This window comes from Lathyrus oleraceus, chromosome 3, assembly GCF_024323335.1.
Source record: "Lathyrus oleraceus cultivar Zhongwan6 chromosome 3, CAAS_Psat_ZW6_1.0, whole genome shotgun sequence".
NCBI lineage: Eukaryota > Viridiplantae > Streptophyta > Magnoliopsida > Fabales > Fabaceae > Lathyrus > Lathyrus oleraceus.
In genome coordinates this window covers 270,922,032-270,935,725 of record NC_066581.1, presented here as the reverse complement: position 1 = coordinate 270,935,725, position 13,694 = coordinate 270,922,032, and the positions used below count along the sequence as shown (strand labels likewise).

General features: G+C 41.0%; 1 pseudogene; it reads left to right on the top strand.

The window, feature by feature from the left end:
- The first annotated feature begins 5,616 nt into the window (after positions 1-5,616).
- Positions 5,617-5,716, top strand: LOC127133805 (uncharacterized; annotated as a pseudogene).
- Positions 5,717-13,694: the final 7,978 nt, after the last annotated feature.

The window sequence follows — 13,694 nt, the reverse complement described above, 5'->3', positions numbered from 1 at the left end:
AGGTTGGTGTTTTCCCAACGAGTGACTCCTCAGTCGAGTGGGTATCCCCAGCAATGTTACTCCCCAATTGTTGGCATCTTGCCAGCTTGGGTCTTTTTTCCTTAAGCAGATATGGGTGTGTCCGATCTCTCCATGTAGAGTCTACCCCTTAAGCAGAAAGTGTCAATCTTTTCCTGCCATTTCCCCACTGAGATACGTCCTCGTGGATGACGGTTGCTTCCGTTCCCTCCCAACACACATTGGGATGGGTTTTCCCTATTGAGTTCTTTCCTCATTAGGATGAGTCTTGTTTCAGTCTGCCTTTTTGGATCGATCCTAAATTGGCTTCCTGTTGGCTGTCTCCTGTACTTCCCTGGGGCATAAATGAATAGTCGCTCACTAACCGACACTCATTCATCTTATCCTCAGCGGAATTTGTTTGGCCTCTACCACCAAACCGGTAGCTGTAAGTCCTATCTTTGTGGTTTTCTACCCACTAGCTGGTAGTTGTAAAATCCCACTTTCCTCCCCTTGTTGGAATTAACCCTTTGTGCTCATCCCGATGATGACTGATTACTTTTCCGTGGTTTTCTGCCTACAAACCGGTAGATGTAATCCCCTCTTTGTGGTATTAATGGTCTTGTCCCCCTTTGGATACTTGTTTTGATCAAGCAGTATTGTCCCCATTGGGTCTTCACTTTCTTTTTGGATACTTGCTCCAAGTTAACAACTTTATCCTCTTTTGATTGGTCATCTTTTGCATACCTAGTCTGGTACCCAGATGCCTTTCTTTTCGGTCGATTGTTCATTTAGCAACCTACAACCCGGTTATGGATAATCTTCCATGCGAGTGTATTATCTACGTTTTGACGGTTATAGATAATATGTACTTATGATTTTCCGGTATTCAGACCGAAGGAGTTTCCGACGATCAGGTCGATGTACTCATGGCACAAGGCCAATTTTCCGGTATTCAAACCGAAGGAGTTTCCGACGATCAGGTCGATGTACTCATGGCACAAGGCCAATTTTCCGGTATTCAGACCGAAGGAGTTTCCGACGATCAGGTCGATGTACTCATGGCACAAGGCCAATTTTCCGGTATTCAGACCGAAGGAGTTTCCGACGATCAGGTCGATGTACTCATGGCACAAGGCCAATTTTCCGGTATTCAGACCGAAGAAGTATTCTCCTCTCCGTTGGTGTCGATAAACGTCGAGTTTTTCCCGATCATCCGTTGATGATTTGGTTGTGTCCTCCTTCCCAAGTGAAGTATTCTCCTCTCCGTTGGTGTCGATAAACGTCGAGTTTTTCCCAATCATCCGTTGATGATTTGGTTGTGTTCACTCTCCCCAGTAGAGTTTCCTCCTCTCCGTTGGTGTCGATAAACGTCGAGTTTTTCCCGATCATCCGTTGATGATTTGGTTGTGTCCTCCTTCCCAAGTGAAGTATTCTCCTCTCCGTTGGTGTCGATAAACGTCGAGTTTTTCCCAATCATCCGTTGATGATTTGGTTGTGTTCACTCTCCCCAGTAGAGTTTCCTCCTCTCCGTTGGTGTCGATAAACATCGAGTTTTTCCCGGTTATCCGTTGATGATTTGGTTGTGTCCTTCTTCCCTAGTGAAGTTTTCCTCCTCTCCGTTGGTGTCGATAAACGTCGAGTTTTTCCTATTCGTCCTATGACGTCTAGTTGTACCTATCCCCACGTGGATTTACCTCTCCGTTGGTCTTGGTAAACGTTGAGTTTTTCCCATTTCGTCCGTTGACGTATGGTTGTATCCCTTCCAGTCATTCATTAATATTTGATTACCTCTCCGTTGGTCTTGGTAAACGTTGAGTTTTTCCCATTTCGTCCGTTGACGTACGGTTGTATCCCTTCCAGTCATTCATTAATGACTGGTTACCTCTCTGTTGGTTCCGGTAAACGCTGAGTTTTTCCTAGTTGTCCGTTGACATCTAGTTGTGATTTCTTTTCCCATTCATCGTCGTTGCGATGTCTGGATGTGGCAGTACCCTTTGAAAACAAAACCAAAAAATATATACCCAGCAATAAATATCAAATCCCAGTGGACGTTTCCATTGGTGGATCCCTGTATTGTGCAAATTCTACGGTTCTTGGTATTCAATCCCTGTTTACCCTGAAAGTCTGACAGCCGTTGCTCTCATCCATTCGGGTTCCCAGTTGATTGAATAGGGGCAGCTGTAGCACCTCAAATTTGCACCTATCATTGTACATACATTTTCATATTAGGTCATAGCATATCATGGTCCATTGCATAGCATTTGCATAATCCTCAGTTGCCTCAAGAGCAAGCAATCAAGAAATTAGGTCAAACTGATCAGGAGATCAGTCAACCAAGCAAGCAAGTGCAATTCTCAAGGAGCCAAGGCCCTAGGGTTTGTCCAACAAGTTCACATGACTTGGAGGTCCATTTGAAGTGTTAAAGTCAAGGTTTGAAGGCTCAGAGGTCATCAGTTCATACACAGACAGTCAAAAAACCCTAGACAGTCAACAGTCAGTCAAAGCAGTGGATGGTGGCCATTCTTGTGGAATTTGGGCACCATGCTCATTAATCAAGAGTTCATATGTCTTGGGACATCATTTGAAGTCAAGGTCTCAAGGAATTAGGGTTTGGAATTCACCAGAAGAGGTTCAGTCATCCAAAACCCTAGAAAAGTCAACTGTTGGTCAACTGTTCATTTAATCAGTGATTTGTTGATGGAAAATGGTTTGAGAGATCTTATTCATGTCCAAATAGTCTTCATATATCATGTCAAACACCATCATGGAAGAATTTGAAGCCAAATCAGAAATTTCCAAAAATGGAAACTGGACCTGTAACTGAAACTTACCAAAAATGGAAAGTCTTGATCCTCAAAATTACATCATGATACAAGCTTCAAATGAATTTTTGCCCAACATGAAAGTTGAAGATCTTGTTCTCCCATTTCCAAAAAGTCCAAGAACTCTCAATTCCCATGTGTGGTTGGCAAGTTATGATCGAATCGATTTCAGAAATTCTTGAACTTCAAAAGGCCATATCTCTCAAACCGTTTGGCCAATTTTGGTGGGGTTTTTTCCTACAAGTCACATTTGATCCCCTCTTTCCAAAAATATAAATTTCATGTGCCAAAACTTCACCAATCAAAATGACATTTTTTGACTTGTCTCATTTAAATTCAAGTTTGACCAAGGGTTGACTTTTTGATATAATCATCTTTAAACCATTTGGCCAATTAAAATAGTTCAGAAATATGGTTTTGGACATGTTACCAAGTCAAATTATGCAGTACTTACACCCATTCCCATGAAGTACATGTATCCATGCTAGCTTGCTTGGACATTGGAACAAAAGGACACTTTCACCATATCTATCCATACTTCCTTGCCATGCTTGGTACTTCCAACAGCAGGTCCTTTCCTCATTTTCTGTCAAAGGAGACCCCAAACTAGCAGCAAAAAGAAAACACATTGCAACACAAAAAATCACTCATGCTAAAAAACTTCATTTTTTCACACTTTTCCAAAACCAGTCAGAAAACTCCAAAGAACCAAGCCTGGCCATTGTTGTTTCATCATCCAAGCATCATTTTAGACTCATGGCAAGCTTCATTTTACTGCTGTAACAGCATCTTCATGGTCTGTTTTACCAAGCACACATCAATGGTGGAATCCGATTTGAGCATTTCCAAGCACTCTTGAGCCAAAGTTCTTCAACTATTCTTCATTTATAAGCTTAAGGTACAACTGTTTTGAGTCAAAGCTACCAAATAACAACCGAATCAACACTGTTCTTCCAACTTGGTAAAATTTCGACTCTCACCTTTTCCAAAATCATGATACACACTTTGTAGATCACCTTTCCCTGATCATTATGAGCTTTGAATGGTTGAAAATGGTTTAGTATTTAGCAAGTTATGTTGAGTTGAAGTTTCACATCCAAACTTGTTTTTGCTTATTTCTTTTTGTTTAGTTTGATTTAGTGAATATGGAGTTTGGTTTAGGTTTGAGCATGTTTAGATGCACATATTGGTGTTTTTATTTTTTAATTTCGAAGCGAAAAAAAATTCGAACTGGGTTTGGTGATGAGCGCCTGTACTGGCAGTTGCTAAGAATGGTCTTCCTAGTATAATAGGTGTCGTATCATCTTCTCTAATGTCCATAATTGTGAAGTCAGTGGGAATGTAAAACTGACCTATGCGTACGGGAACGTTTTCAAGGATTCCTACAGGATATTTGATGGAACGATCTGCTAATTGCACAAACATTTTGGTCGGTCTTAATTCTCTCATCTCCAGTTTCTTACATATGGATAAGGGCATAACGCTAATTCCGGCTCCTAAATCGCATAAGGCTTTGTCGATGACAAATTTTCCTATGTGACAGGGTATAGAGAAGCTACCCGGATCCTTGAGTTTAGGGGGCATGTTTTGGATTATAGCGCTACATTCGGCAGGGAGTGTAACGGTTTCGCTATCCTCAAGTTTCCTCTTATTAGAAAGAATTTCTTTTAAGAATTTAGCATATGAGGGCATCTGCGTAATAGCTTCGGTAAACGGAATTGTAACGTTTAATTGTTTAAGGAGATCAACAAATTTTCTAAATTGACCTACATCTTTGGTTTTAACAAGCCTTTGAGGGTAAGGTATAGGTGGTTTGTAAGGTGGTGGAGGTACATAGGGTTCCTTCTTTTCTAGGGTTTCCTTATTACTCTCTTCCTTTTCCTTAGGTTCACTTTCCTCAGTGGATTTCTCAGGGTTTTGGTTTTCTATCCTTGGGTCAGACGGTCCTTCCACTTCCGTTCCACTTCTCAATATAATTGCATGAGCTTGGCTTCTCGGATTGGGTTGGGGCTGTCCAGGGAATGTACCAGTTGGTGCAGCAGTAGGTGCTTGTTGTTGAGCTACTTGAGATATTTGCGTTTCCAGCATTTTGTTATGGGTAGCCAAGGCATCTACTTTGCTTGCTAGTTGTTTAAGTTGTTCGCCAGTGTGTATGTTCTGGTTTAAGAAATCTTTATTGGTTTGTTGTTGGGAAGCTATAAAGTTTTCCATCATGATTTCCAAGTTGGATTTTCTAGGGGTATTATTGTTAGGATTCGGTTTCTGATATCCTGGAGGTATAGATGGGGCTTGATTTGGAGACTGTCCAGGTGCGTATAAAGCATTATTACTCTTATATGAGAAGTTTGGATGGTTCTTCCAATTTGGGTTATAGGTATTCGATTAGGGGCTTCCTTGAGCATAGTTTACTTGCTCTGTTTGGATTCCAGTCAAGAGTTGACATTCCGCAGGAGTGTGGCCTTGGATTCCACAGACCTCGCAATTCTGAGTTATAGCAACCACGGCTGCTGGAGGTGATACGTTTAAACTTTCAATCTTCTGGACCAAAGCATCCACTTTTGCATTGACGTGATCAAGGTTACTTATCTCGTACATGCCAGTTTTCGGTTGAGGTTTTTCCACTGTTGTTCGTTCGGTTCCCCACTGATAGTGGTTTTGGGCCATGCTCTCGATAAGCTGGTAAGCATCAGCATAAGGTTTGTTCATTAGTGCACCACCTGCAGCGGCGTCTATTGTTAACCTTGTGTTGTATAAGAGACCATTATAAAATGTGTGAATTACTAACCAGTCTTCCAAACCATGGTGTGGGCAAAGTCTCATCATGTCTTTGTATCTTTCCCATGCTTCGAAAAGAGACTCGTTGTCTTTCTGTTTAAATCCGTTTATCTGGGCTCTTAACATAGCTGTTTTGCTTGGTGGAAAATATCGGGCAAGAAAAACTTTCTTCAACTCGTTCCATGTGGTGACTGAGTTGGAAGGAAGAGATTGAAGCCATCTTCTAGCGCTATCTCTTAATGAGAAAGGAAAAAGACGAAGTCGAATTGCCTCTGAAGTGACACCATTAGCTTTAACAGTATCAGCGTATTGGACAAATACGGATAAATGAAGGTTTGGATCTTCGGTAAGATTTCCAGAGAATTGGTTCTGTTGCACAGCCTGCAACAACGAAGGTTTAAGTTCAAAGTTGTTTGCTTCGATTGCGGGCGGAGCAATACTTGAATGCGGTTCATCTTGCGATGGAGCGGCGTAATCTCTAAGAGCACGAGCTGGTTCTGCCATCTCGGTTAAAGAAGGAATGGGTTTGGTGATGAGCGCCTGTACTGGCATTTTTTCTTCCTGCAACGTTGCTGCTACTGTTTTTTATTTCACTGTTTCCATTTGTTTTGCCACATGAATGCTGGAAATTCCTTCTTGTACTGTAGCTAAGCCATTAAATAAATGCCAAAAGGCCTGGGGCGAGGGGGATTCGAACCCCAAACCTTTGCTTTAAATACCAAGCATTTTACCACTGGGGCGCAATGCCAATTCATTTATTTAACGCCTTCTATAAAATATATATTAAAAAGAGGCGCTGACTTTACAAATTAAATGAAACGCTGAGTTTCATACTCAGCAAAAGGGCGTTTTGGTCTTTTAGTTTTTTAAATATTCATTCCAGCAATAATCAATTAATTCATTTTTCATTTCAATATTTATTTCATTTAATTACTCAAACTTTGAAAAATCATAAGTTCCTCATTTTAATTCCAAATTCATTGGGAATTTTTGCACCATGTCCATCTTGATCTCTAGTTTTTTGTCATATATTTTCCAGAATTTTTGCATGGTCGAATTTTAAATGGTGCTAGGGTTTATGACATGTGACCAAATATTGTACACTTTGCCAAAACATTTGTGAAATGATGATGCTTTATCCAATGGCTCCCAAATGTTTTGTGCTTAAACTAGACACACTCATGGTGATTTTGGTGTAGAGTTTGTGAATTTATCATTGCTGGTTTGTGAGATATGATTTTTTGAATTAGGGTGTGACAATTTGTGTCACACCATTGATGTCCAACTTCATGATTTTCATTACCATGCCTCTTGACCTCCAATTGATCCAATTTTTGCATGAACCTACTTTTGTATGTCTAGTTTACATGTGAATTTTCTTGGAATTATTTGTGGCATTTCCTAATTGTTTGAGATTTTCTCCCCTGCCTAGTCAATTATTGACTTTGTGTGACACATGTTCCCATTTCATTTGTGAAATTCTCATACTTTATTAGATGGTCATGAAATTTTACATGAGATAATTAGACATCCTCATCTTTGCCATGGTTTTAGTCCCATTCATTTATCATACACCATTCTTGACTTATGATTTTTCTAAGTTGATGCATGTTTGGTTGACTTCTTTGAGCATGTTCAAAATTGCTTTGACTTTCTGATTTTCATTGACTGCCTTCCACTTGTCCAAATTGGATGAAATTTGACATGCTTACCATGCTATGTGTTAGGTTTGACCATGATTTATTTGGTGATTTTTGGAAATGTTTGAGATTGGTTTTGATGCAAGTCTTGCTGTTGACTTCTATGAGCTTCTGAATGCCATGTTTTGACCTAAATGGTTCATGAAATGATGATAGTGATTGATATGAGTGTGAACCCAATTGGTTTTGTTTCCTAATTGTTTGAACATGATTTTGGATGCTTACCCCTTGCTGTTTGGACTCTCTCATTCATCTTTGACCCTAGGCTTGACCTAGTGGTCCTGTTACTCACTTTTGAGCTTGTGTTTTCAGGCTGACCATCAAATGGCCATTGAGACCAATTCTTTTGATTGAGCTTGCTTAAATATCATTGTCTAACTTGTTTGTTTTGTAGGTGGCTTGGCTCACATGCCTTAAGCTTTGTGCCTTGCACATCCATTTGCTCCTGATTAACTGTTGGTGTCTGTTTCTGTTTGTTTTGTTTGAAGTTGCATACTAACATCTGCTTGACTGTTTCAGGTGCTTTAGTTGCTTAGTTCCTTGTGAACTTTTTGCTTTGCTTTGCTTGTATAAGCAATTTGCATTGAGGTATGTCTCCTTTACTTCATGTAGTCTGGAAGACCTGGCCTGTTACTTGGCCAGGCAACTGTCTGAAGTCCTCCTTAAGAGGCAATGTTTGTGGATGTTTAATTTTGTCCTTGCATAGAGTCAAAGACCTCCTAAGTGAAAAGGCAATTGGTGGAAGGTAGGGATATGCAATCTATCCCCCACTATTCAGTGTGTCATCTGCTTTGCTCACACCACTGTGTTGATGCATTGCAGATACCAACCCAAGATCTTGTACAATTGTACAGTTGAGTCAGTTTTAAATGTGTAGAAGGGTTCCCACTTTCTGAACCCACACATTCTTGTCTTGAGCTCTCCCAGGCCAGGGATAAGAGCTGTGAAGTCTTATCTTCACTCACCTTTCATCTGCTTCACCTTAGTCTCTCAATGGCAAGGTTAAGAGCAACATTTACCCTATTCCAGTTGGCCTCAGTGCCTAACCCTTGTGTGAGCCACTTGCTTGTGTATAGTGTGTGCTATCTGTGCTTGTAGGATTGTTTGACTTGCTTCCTGTGCAAGTTAGGATTGTTTGACTTGCTTCCTGTGCAAGTTAGATTTTGCTTGGCTTGCTTCCTGTGCAAGTTAAGTATGTGTGGCTTGCTTCCTGTGTAAGCCATGCTTAGGATAGGTTGGCCCTTGTGCCATTTAGCTAGAAACCTTAACTTAGGGTTGACTTTGCATGATAACATCTAGGCTCGAGTCGTAGTCTCCCTAGTTGTGTCTCCCTCTGTTATCTGGTTAGGCTAATCCTTTATCCCTGCGTAGGGGAACTACATCGCCCTGATCTTCATACCAGATGAAGTATGTAGGCAGGAGATTGAGCTGATCTCTCCGGGCGCCCTTTTCTTTTTTGTGTGTGTTGTTTGACAGTTGCTAGGCTCGAGTGCCTGACTCCTTAGCAATTTGTTGTCTGTCTGTTTGAGTGTGTGCTTGACAGTTATAGGCCCGAGTCCCCGACTCCCTATCAACTTGTTGTGTTGTTGTGTGCTTGGAAGCTGATGTAAGTCCATCGAGTGGCATTTGGGTTCCAGTGTGCGTGTGTTTGGTTCGGATGCTGACATAAGTCCAGTGATTGGCAGTCGGGCTCCACGTTTGCCTTTGCCTGTGTTTGTTTGTGCGCGTGTCAGCCGAGCTACGAATGCTCTGATTCTTCTCTCGTCCGAGAAGATACGTATGCATAGGATGCGATATCCTAGCGAGCATGTGTCGTTTCCCCAGTCCGAACTACTTCGACTCTGATGTCTATGCCTGATAGACTAAGTAGGCCCAGGATGCGACATCCTGCCGAGTCAGTTTCAGTCAGTTTCTTTTGTCTCCTTCAGCCAGTGTGTGTATGTTTGAGCAGCGTTTAGCAACCAATTTTCCTTTCTAGTGTGCGTGGATCCCGTAGAGTACTACGGATGCGTAGGGGTGCTAATACCTTCCCTTCGCATAACCGACTCCCGAACCCATCCTCTTTGGTCGCGAGACCATGTTCTTTTCCAGGTTTACTCTGAGCGTTTCCTTTCCCTCTTTTGGGATAAATAACGCATGGTGGCGGCTCTGCTGTTGTTCTTCTTTTCCCGCCGGTTTTTCGCGCGATGCGACAGTTAGGAAGAAAGAAGGTACTATGAGGTTGTGTGTGGGCTACAGGCAACTGAATAAAGTGACGATCAAGAATCGGTATCCTTTGCCGAGGATTGATGATTTGATGGATCAGTTGGTTGGTGCGAGTGTGTTCAGCAAAATAGATTTGAGATCGGGGTATCATCAGATACGTGTGAAAACTGAGGATATTCAGAAGACTGCTTTCAGAACAAGGTATGGACATTATGAGTATTCTGTAATGCCTTTTGGTGTGACTAATGCGCCTAGGGTATTTATGGAGTATATGAATAGGATTTTCCATCCGTACCTAGACAAGTTTGTTGTGGTGTTTATTGACGATATTTTGGTGTATTCGAAATCTGAAGAAGAACATGCTGAACATTTGAGAGTGGTTTTAGGAGTTCTACGAGAAAAGAAGTTATTTGCTAAACTGTCTAAGTGTGAATTTTGGTTAGAAGAGGTTAGTTTTCTTGGTCATGTGGTTTCAAGAGGTGGTGTTGCTGTTGATCCTTCTAAGATAGAAGCGGTATCTAAGTGGGAAGCTCCGAAGTCAGTTTCTGAGATAAGGAGTTTTCTTGGACTTGCAGGTTATTATAGGAAATTCATTGAGGGATTTTCTAAGTTGGCGTTACCGTTGACGATGTTGACTAGAAAGGGGCAAGCGTTTGTTTGGGACTCAAAATTGGAAGAAGGTTTCCAAGAGTTAAAGAGAAGGTTAACTACTGCTCCTATTCTGATATTACCAAGTCCGTCGGAACCATTTGAGGTTTACTGTGATGCTTCATTGTTGGGTTTGGGTGGTGTTTTGATACAGAATAAGCAGGTTGTAGCTTATGCTTCGAGACAATTGAAGGTTCATGAGAGGAACTATCCGACACACGATTTAGAGTTGGCAGCTGTGGTATTTGTTCTGAAGTTATGGAGGCATTACTTGTACGGGTCAAGATTTGAGGTTTTCAGTGACCATAAAAGTTTAAAGTATTTGTTTGATCAGAAAGAGCTGAATATGAGACAGAGGAGATGGTTAGAGTTTCTGAAAGATTATGACTTCGGTTTGAATTACCATCCGGGTAAAGCAAACGTAGTGGCTGATGCATTGAGTCGGAAATCATTGCATATGTCTATGTTAATGGTTAAGGAATTGGATTTAATTGAGCAGTTTAGAGACTTGAGTTTGGTGTGTGAGAGTACTCACAATAGTGTTAGATTGGGAATGTTGAAGTTAACGAGTGGTATTCTGGATGAGATTAGAGAGGGTCAGAAATCCGATGTGCTTTTGGTTGATAAGTTGACTCTAGTGAATCAAGGTCAAGGTGGTGAATTCAGAGTTGATGAGAATGGTATTTTGAAATTTGGTAATCGGGTGTGTATTCCGGATGTTACCGAACTTAAGAAGAGTATTCTGGAGGAAGTACATCGTAGTGGCCTGAGTATTCATCCTGGGGCTACGAAGATGTATCATGATTTGAAAAAGTTATTTTGGTGGCCGGGAATGAAAAGAGAAATTGCGAGTTTTGTTTATTCTTGTTTGACTTGTCAGAAGTCAAAGATTGAGCATCAGAAGCCGTCTGGGCTAATGCAACCGTTGGCTATTCCAGAGTGGAAGTGGGATAGTATCAGTATGGATTTTGTTTCTGGTTTACCGAGGACAATTAGGAATTTTGAAGCTATTTGGGTGATTGTTGACAGATTAACAAAATCGGCTCATTTCATTCCGATCAGAATGGATTATCCGTTAGAGAGATTAGCTGAGTTGTATATTGAGAAAATTGTAAGTTTGCATGGTATTCCGTCGAGTATTGTTTCGGACAGAGATCCTAGATTTACATCGAAGTTCTGGGAAGGTTTGCAGAGGGCTTTGGGAACTAAGCTGAGATTGAGTTCTGCATATCATCCGCAGACTGATGGTCAGACTGAGAGGACGATTCAGTCACTGGAGGATCTTTTGAGGGCTTGTGTTTTGGAAAAGGGAGGTGCTTGGGATTGTTATTTACCTTTGATTGAGTTTACCTACAACAATAGTTTTCATTCGAGTATTGGTATGGCACCGTTTGAAGCTTTGTATGGTAGGAGATGTCGGACACCTTTATGTTGGTATGAGTCCGGTGAGAGTGTTGTGGTTGGACCGGAGATTGTTCAACAAACTACGGAAAAGATTAAGATGATTCAGGAGAAGATGAGGATTGCTCAGAGTCGTCAGAAGAGTTATCACGACAAGAGAAGGAAGTCACTTGAGTTTCAAGAGGGAGATCATGTGTTTCTTCGTGTTACTCCGATAACTGGGGTTGGTCGAGCTTTGAAGTCGAAGAAGTTGACACCTCGATTTATTGGTCCTTATCAGATTTTGGAGAGGATAGGGGAGGTAGCCTATCGTATCGCTTTACCGCCGTCACTTGCGAATTTGCATGAGGTTTTTCATGTGTCTCAGTTGAGGAGGTACATTCTTGATCCGTCGCATGTGGTCCAAGTAGATGATGTACAGGTGAGAGATAACCTGACTGTTGAAACATCACCTATGAGGATCGAGGATCGAGGATTGAAGCAGTTGCGGGGTAAAGAGATTGCTTTGGTAAAGGTAGCTTGGGGAGGACCAGCAGGTGGCAATGTGACTTGGGAACTTGAGAGTCAGATGAAGGAGTCTTATCCAGAGTTATTCGCTTGAGGTATGTTTTCGAGGACGAAAACTCTTTTAGTGGGGGAGAGTTGTAACACCCCGATAAAATATGATAATTATTTAATTTAAGTTAATAGTATATTTATTAATTTAATTAAATAATTGGAATATTATTGGATTATTATTATTGGAATAATAAAGTTGGAATATATATAAAGGGTTCCATTTGGTAAAAAAGGTTTTTCACGTGAAAGCAGAGAACACGTAACAATTGGGAGAAAAGAGAAGAAACTGAGAAAGGGAGAAGAAGAGGCTAGGGCTCAAGAGGAGAATTCACGATTGTTGAAGGTCAAAGAAGGATTTGCCGGATTAACTCAAGTAAGGGGGATTTATCGTCGTTTAATGGGTATTATGGATTAACACGTGATGGGTAGTAATAAGCCATTGATTGACTCTAATTAGGTTTTGAGAAATACCTTTGAATTGGGATGAATGATTTGCGTTAAAACTGTGAATGAACCTATGTTTGGATAAGTTGTGATTTTCTGGACGTGTAGCTTTTTACGGAATCGAAATCGGAGGTCCGGAAGGCCTCCAACGGCGAAAAATGCGGGTAATCCTGCATTCTGTTTTCGTGTTAGCGCAGGAACAACTTTCTGTCTTGCGTTAACCGGTTAACCCAGGGTGTTAACCGGTTAACACTGTTATGATTTAGAAAAATTAATTTCTGTTCTGCGTTAACCGGTTAACCCAGGGTGTTAACCGGTTAACACTGTTAAAAATTGCCAGAAAGCGTGTTCTGTGTTGCGTTAACCGGTTAACCCAGGGCGTTAACCGGTTAACACTGTTTGGAAAGTGGAAAATTGATATTCAAATATTGTGTACATATTTGACGTTTGGCCTATATTGGTGTATGATATAGTAGGGATCATTTCCCGTTGTTTTGAGCAGTATAGGTATTAGTAGAGTGTGCTAATACTGTGATTTATTATTTGGCATGATATGAATATGATTCTGTGATAAATATGCTGATGATGTATGATGGTATGCATAATGCTGTGAATGTATCTGTTATGTATGCAATTGTGAATGGACTGTTTATGGCTTAGAGTGTGAGCATATGTCTATCTTGGATTGTTGTTGATGTTTGCATGCTAGGTGATTTAGCGTGTATAACATGGCCTTTATGGTGGTAGCTAATTCCCATGGTGAGGAATTAGTGAGTGAGTTGTTGTGGATTGTTGTTGATGTTTGCATGCTAGGTGATTTAGCGTGCATAGCATGGCCTTTATGGTGGTAGCTAATTCCCATGGTGAGGAATTAGTGAGTGAGTCACTAGGTCTCAAATGAGTGGGACTAGTGAGCTTGGTAGCCGTATCTGGGTTTGATCGGTGAGGTTGAACTATGTGTTCACGAATAGTCGGTACCGCATGCATGGAGTCTCATTGCATAATGTATGTATGGCGTATAATATGAATGGATGTATTCCAATATTATACGTGTGTTTTGTGTTGGGTTGAGTATGATTATGATTTTAAGTTGATGTTGCCGTTGCTGAATGTGTGATCTGATTTGGGTGATGAAATGTGT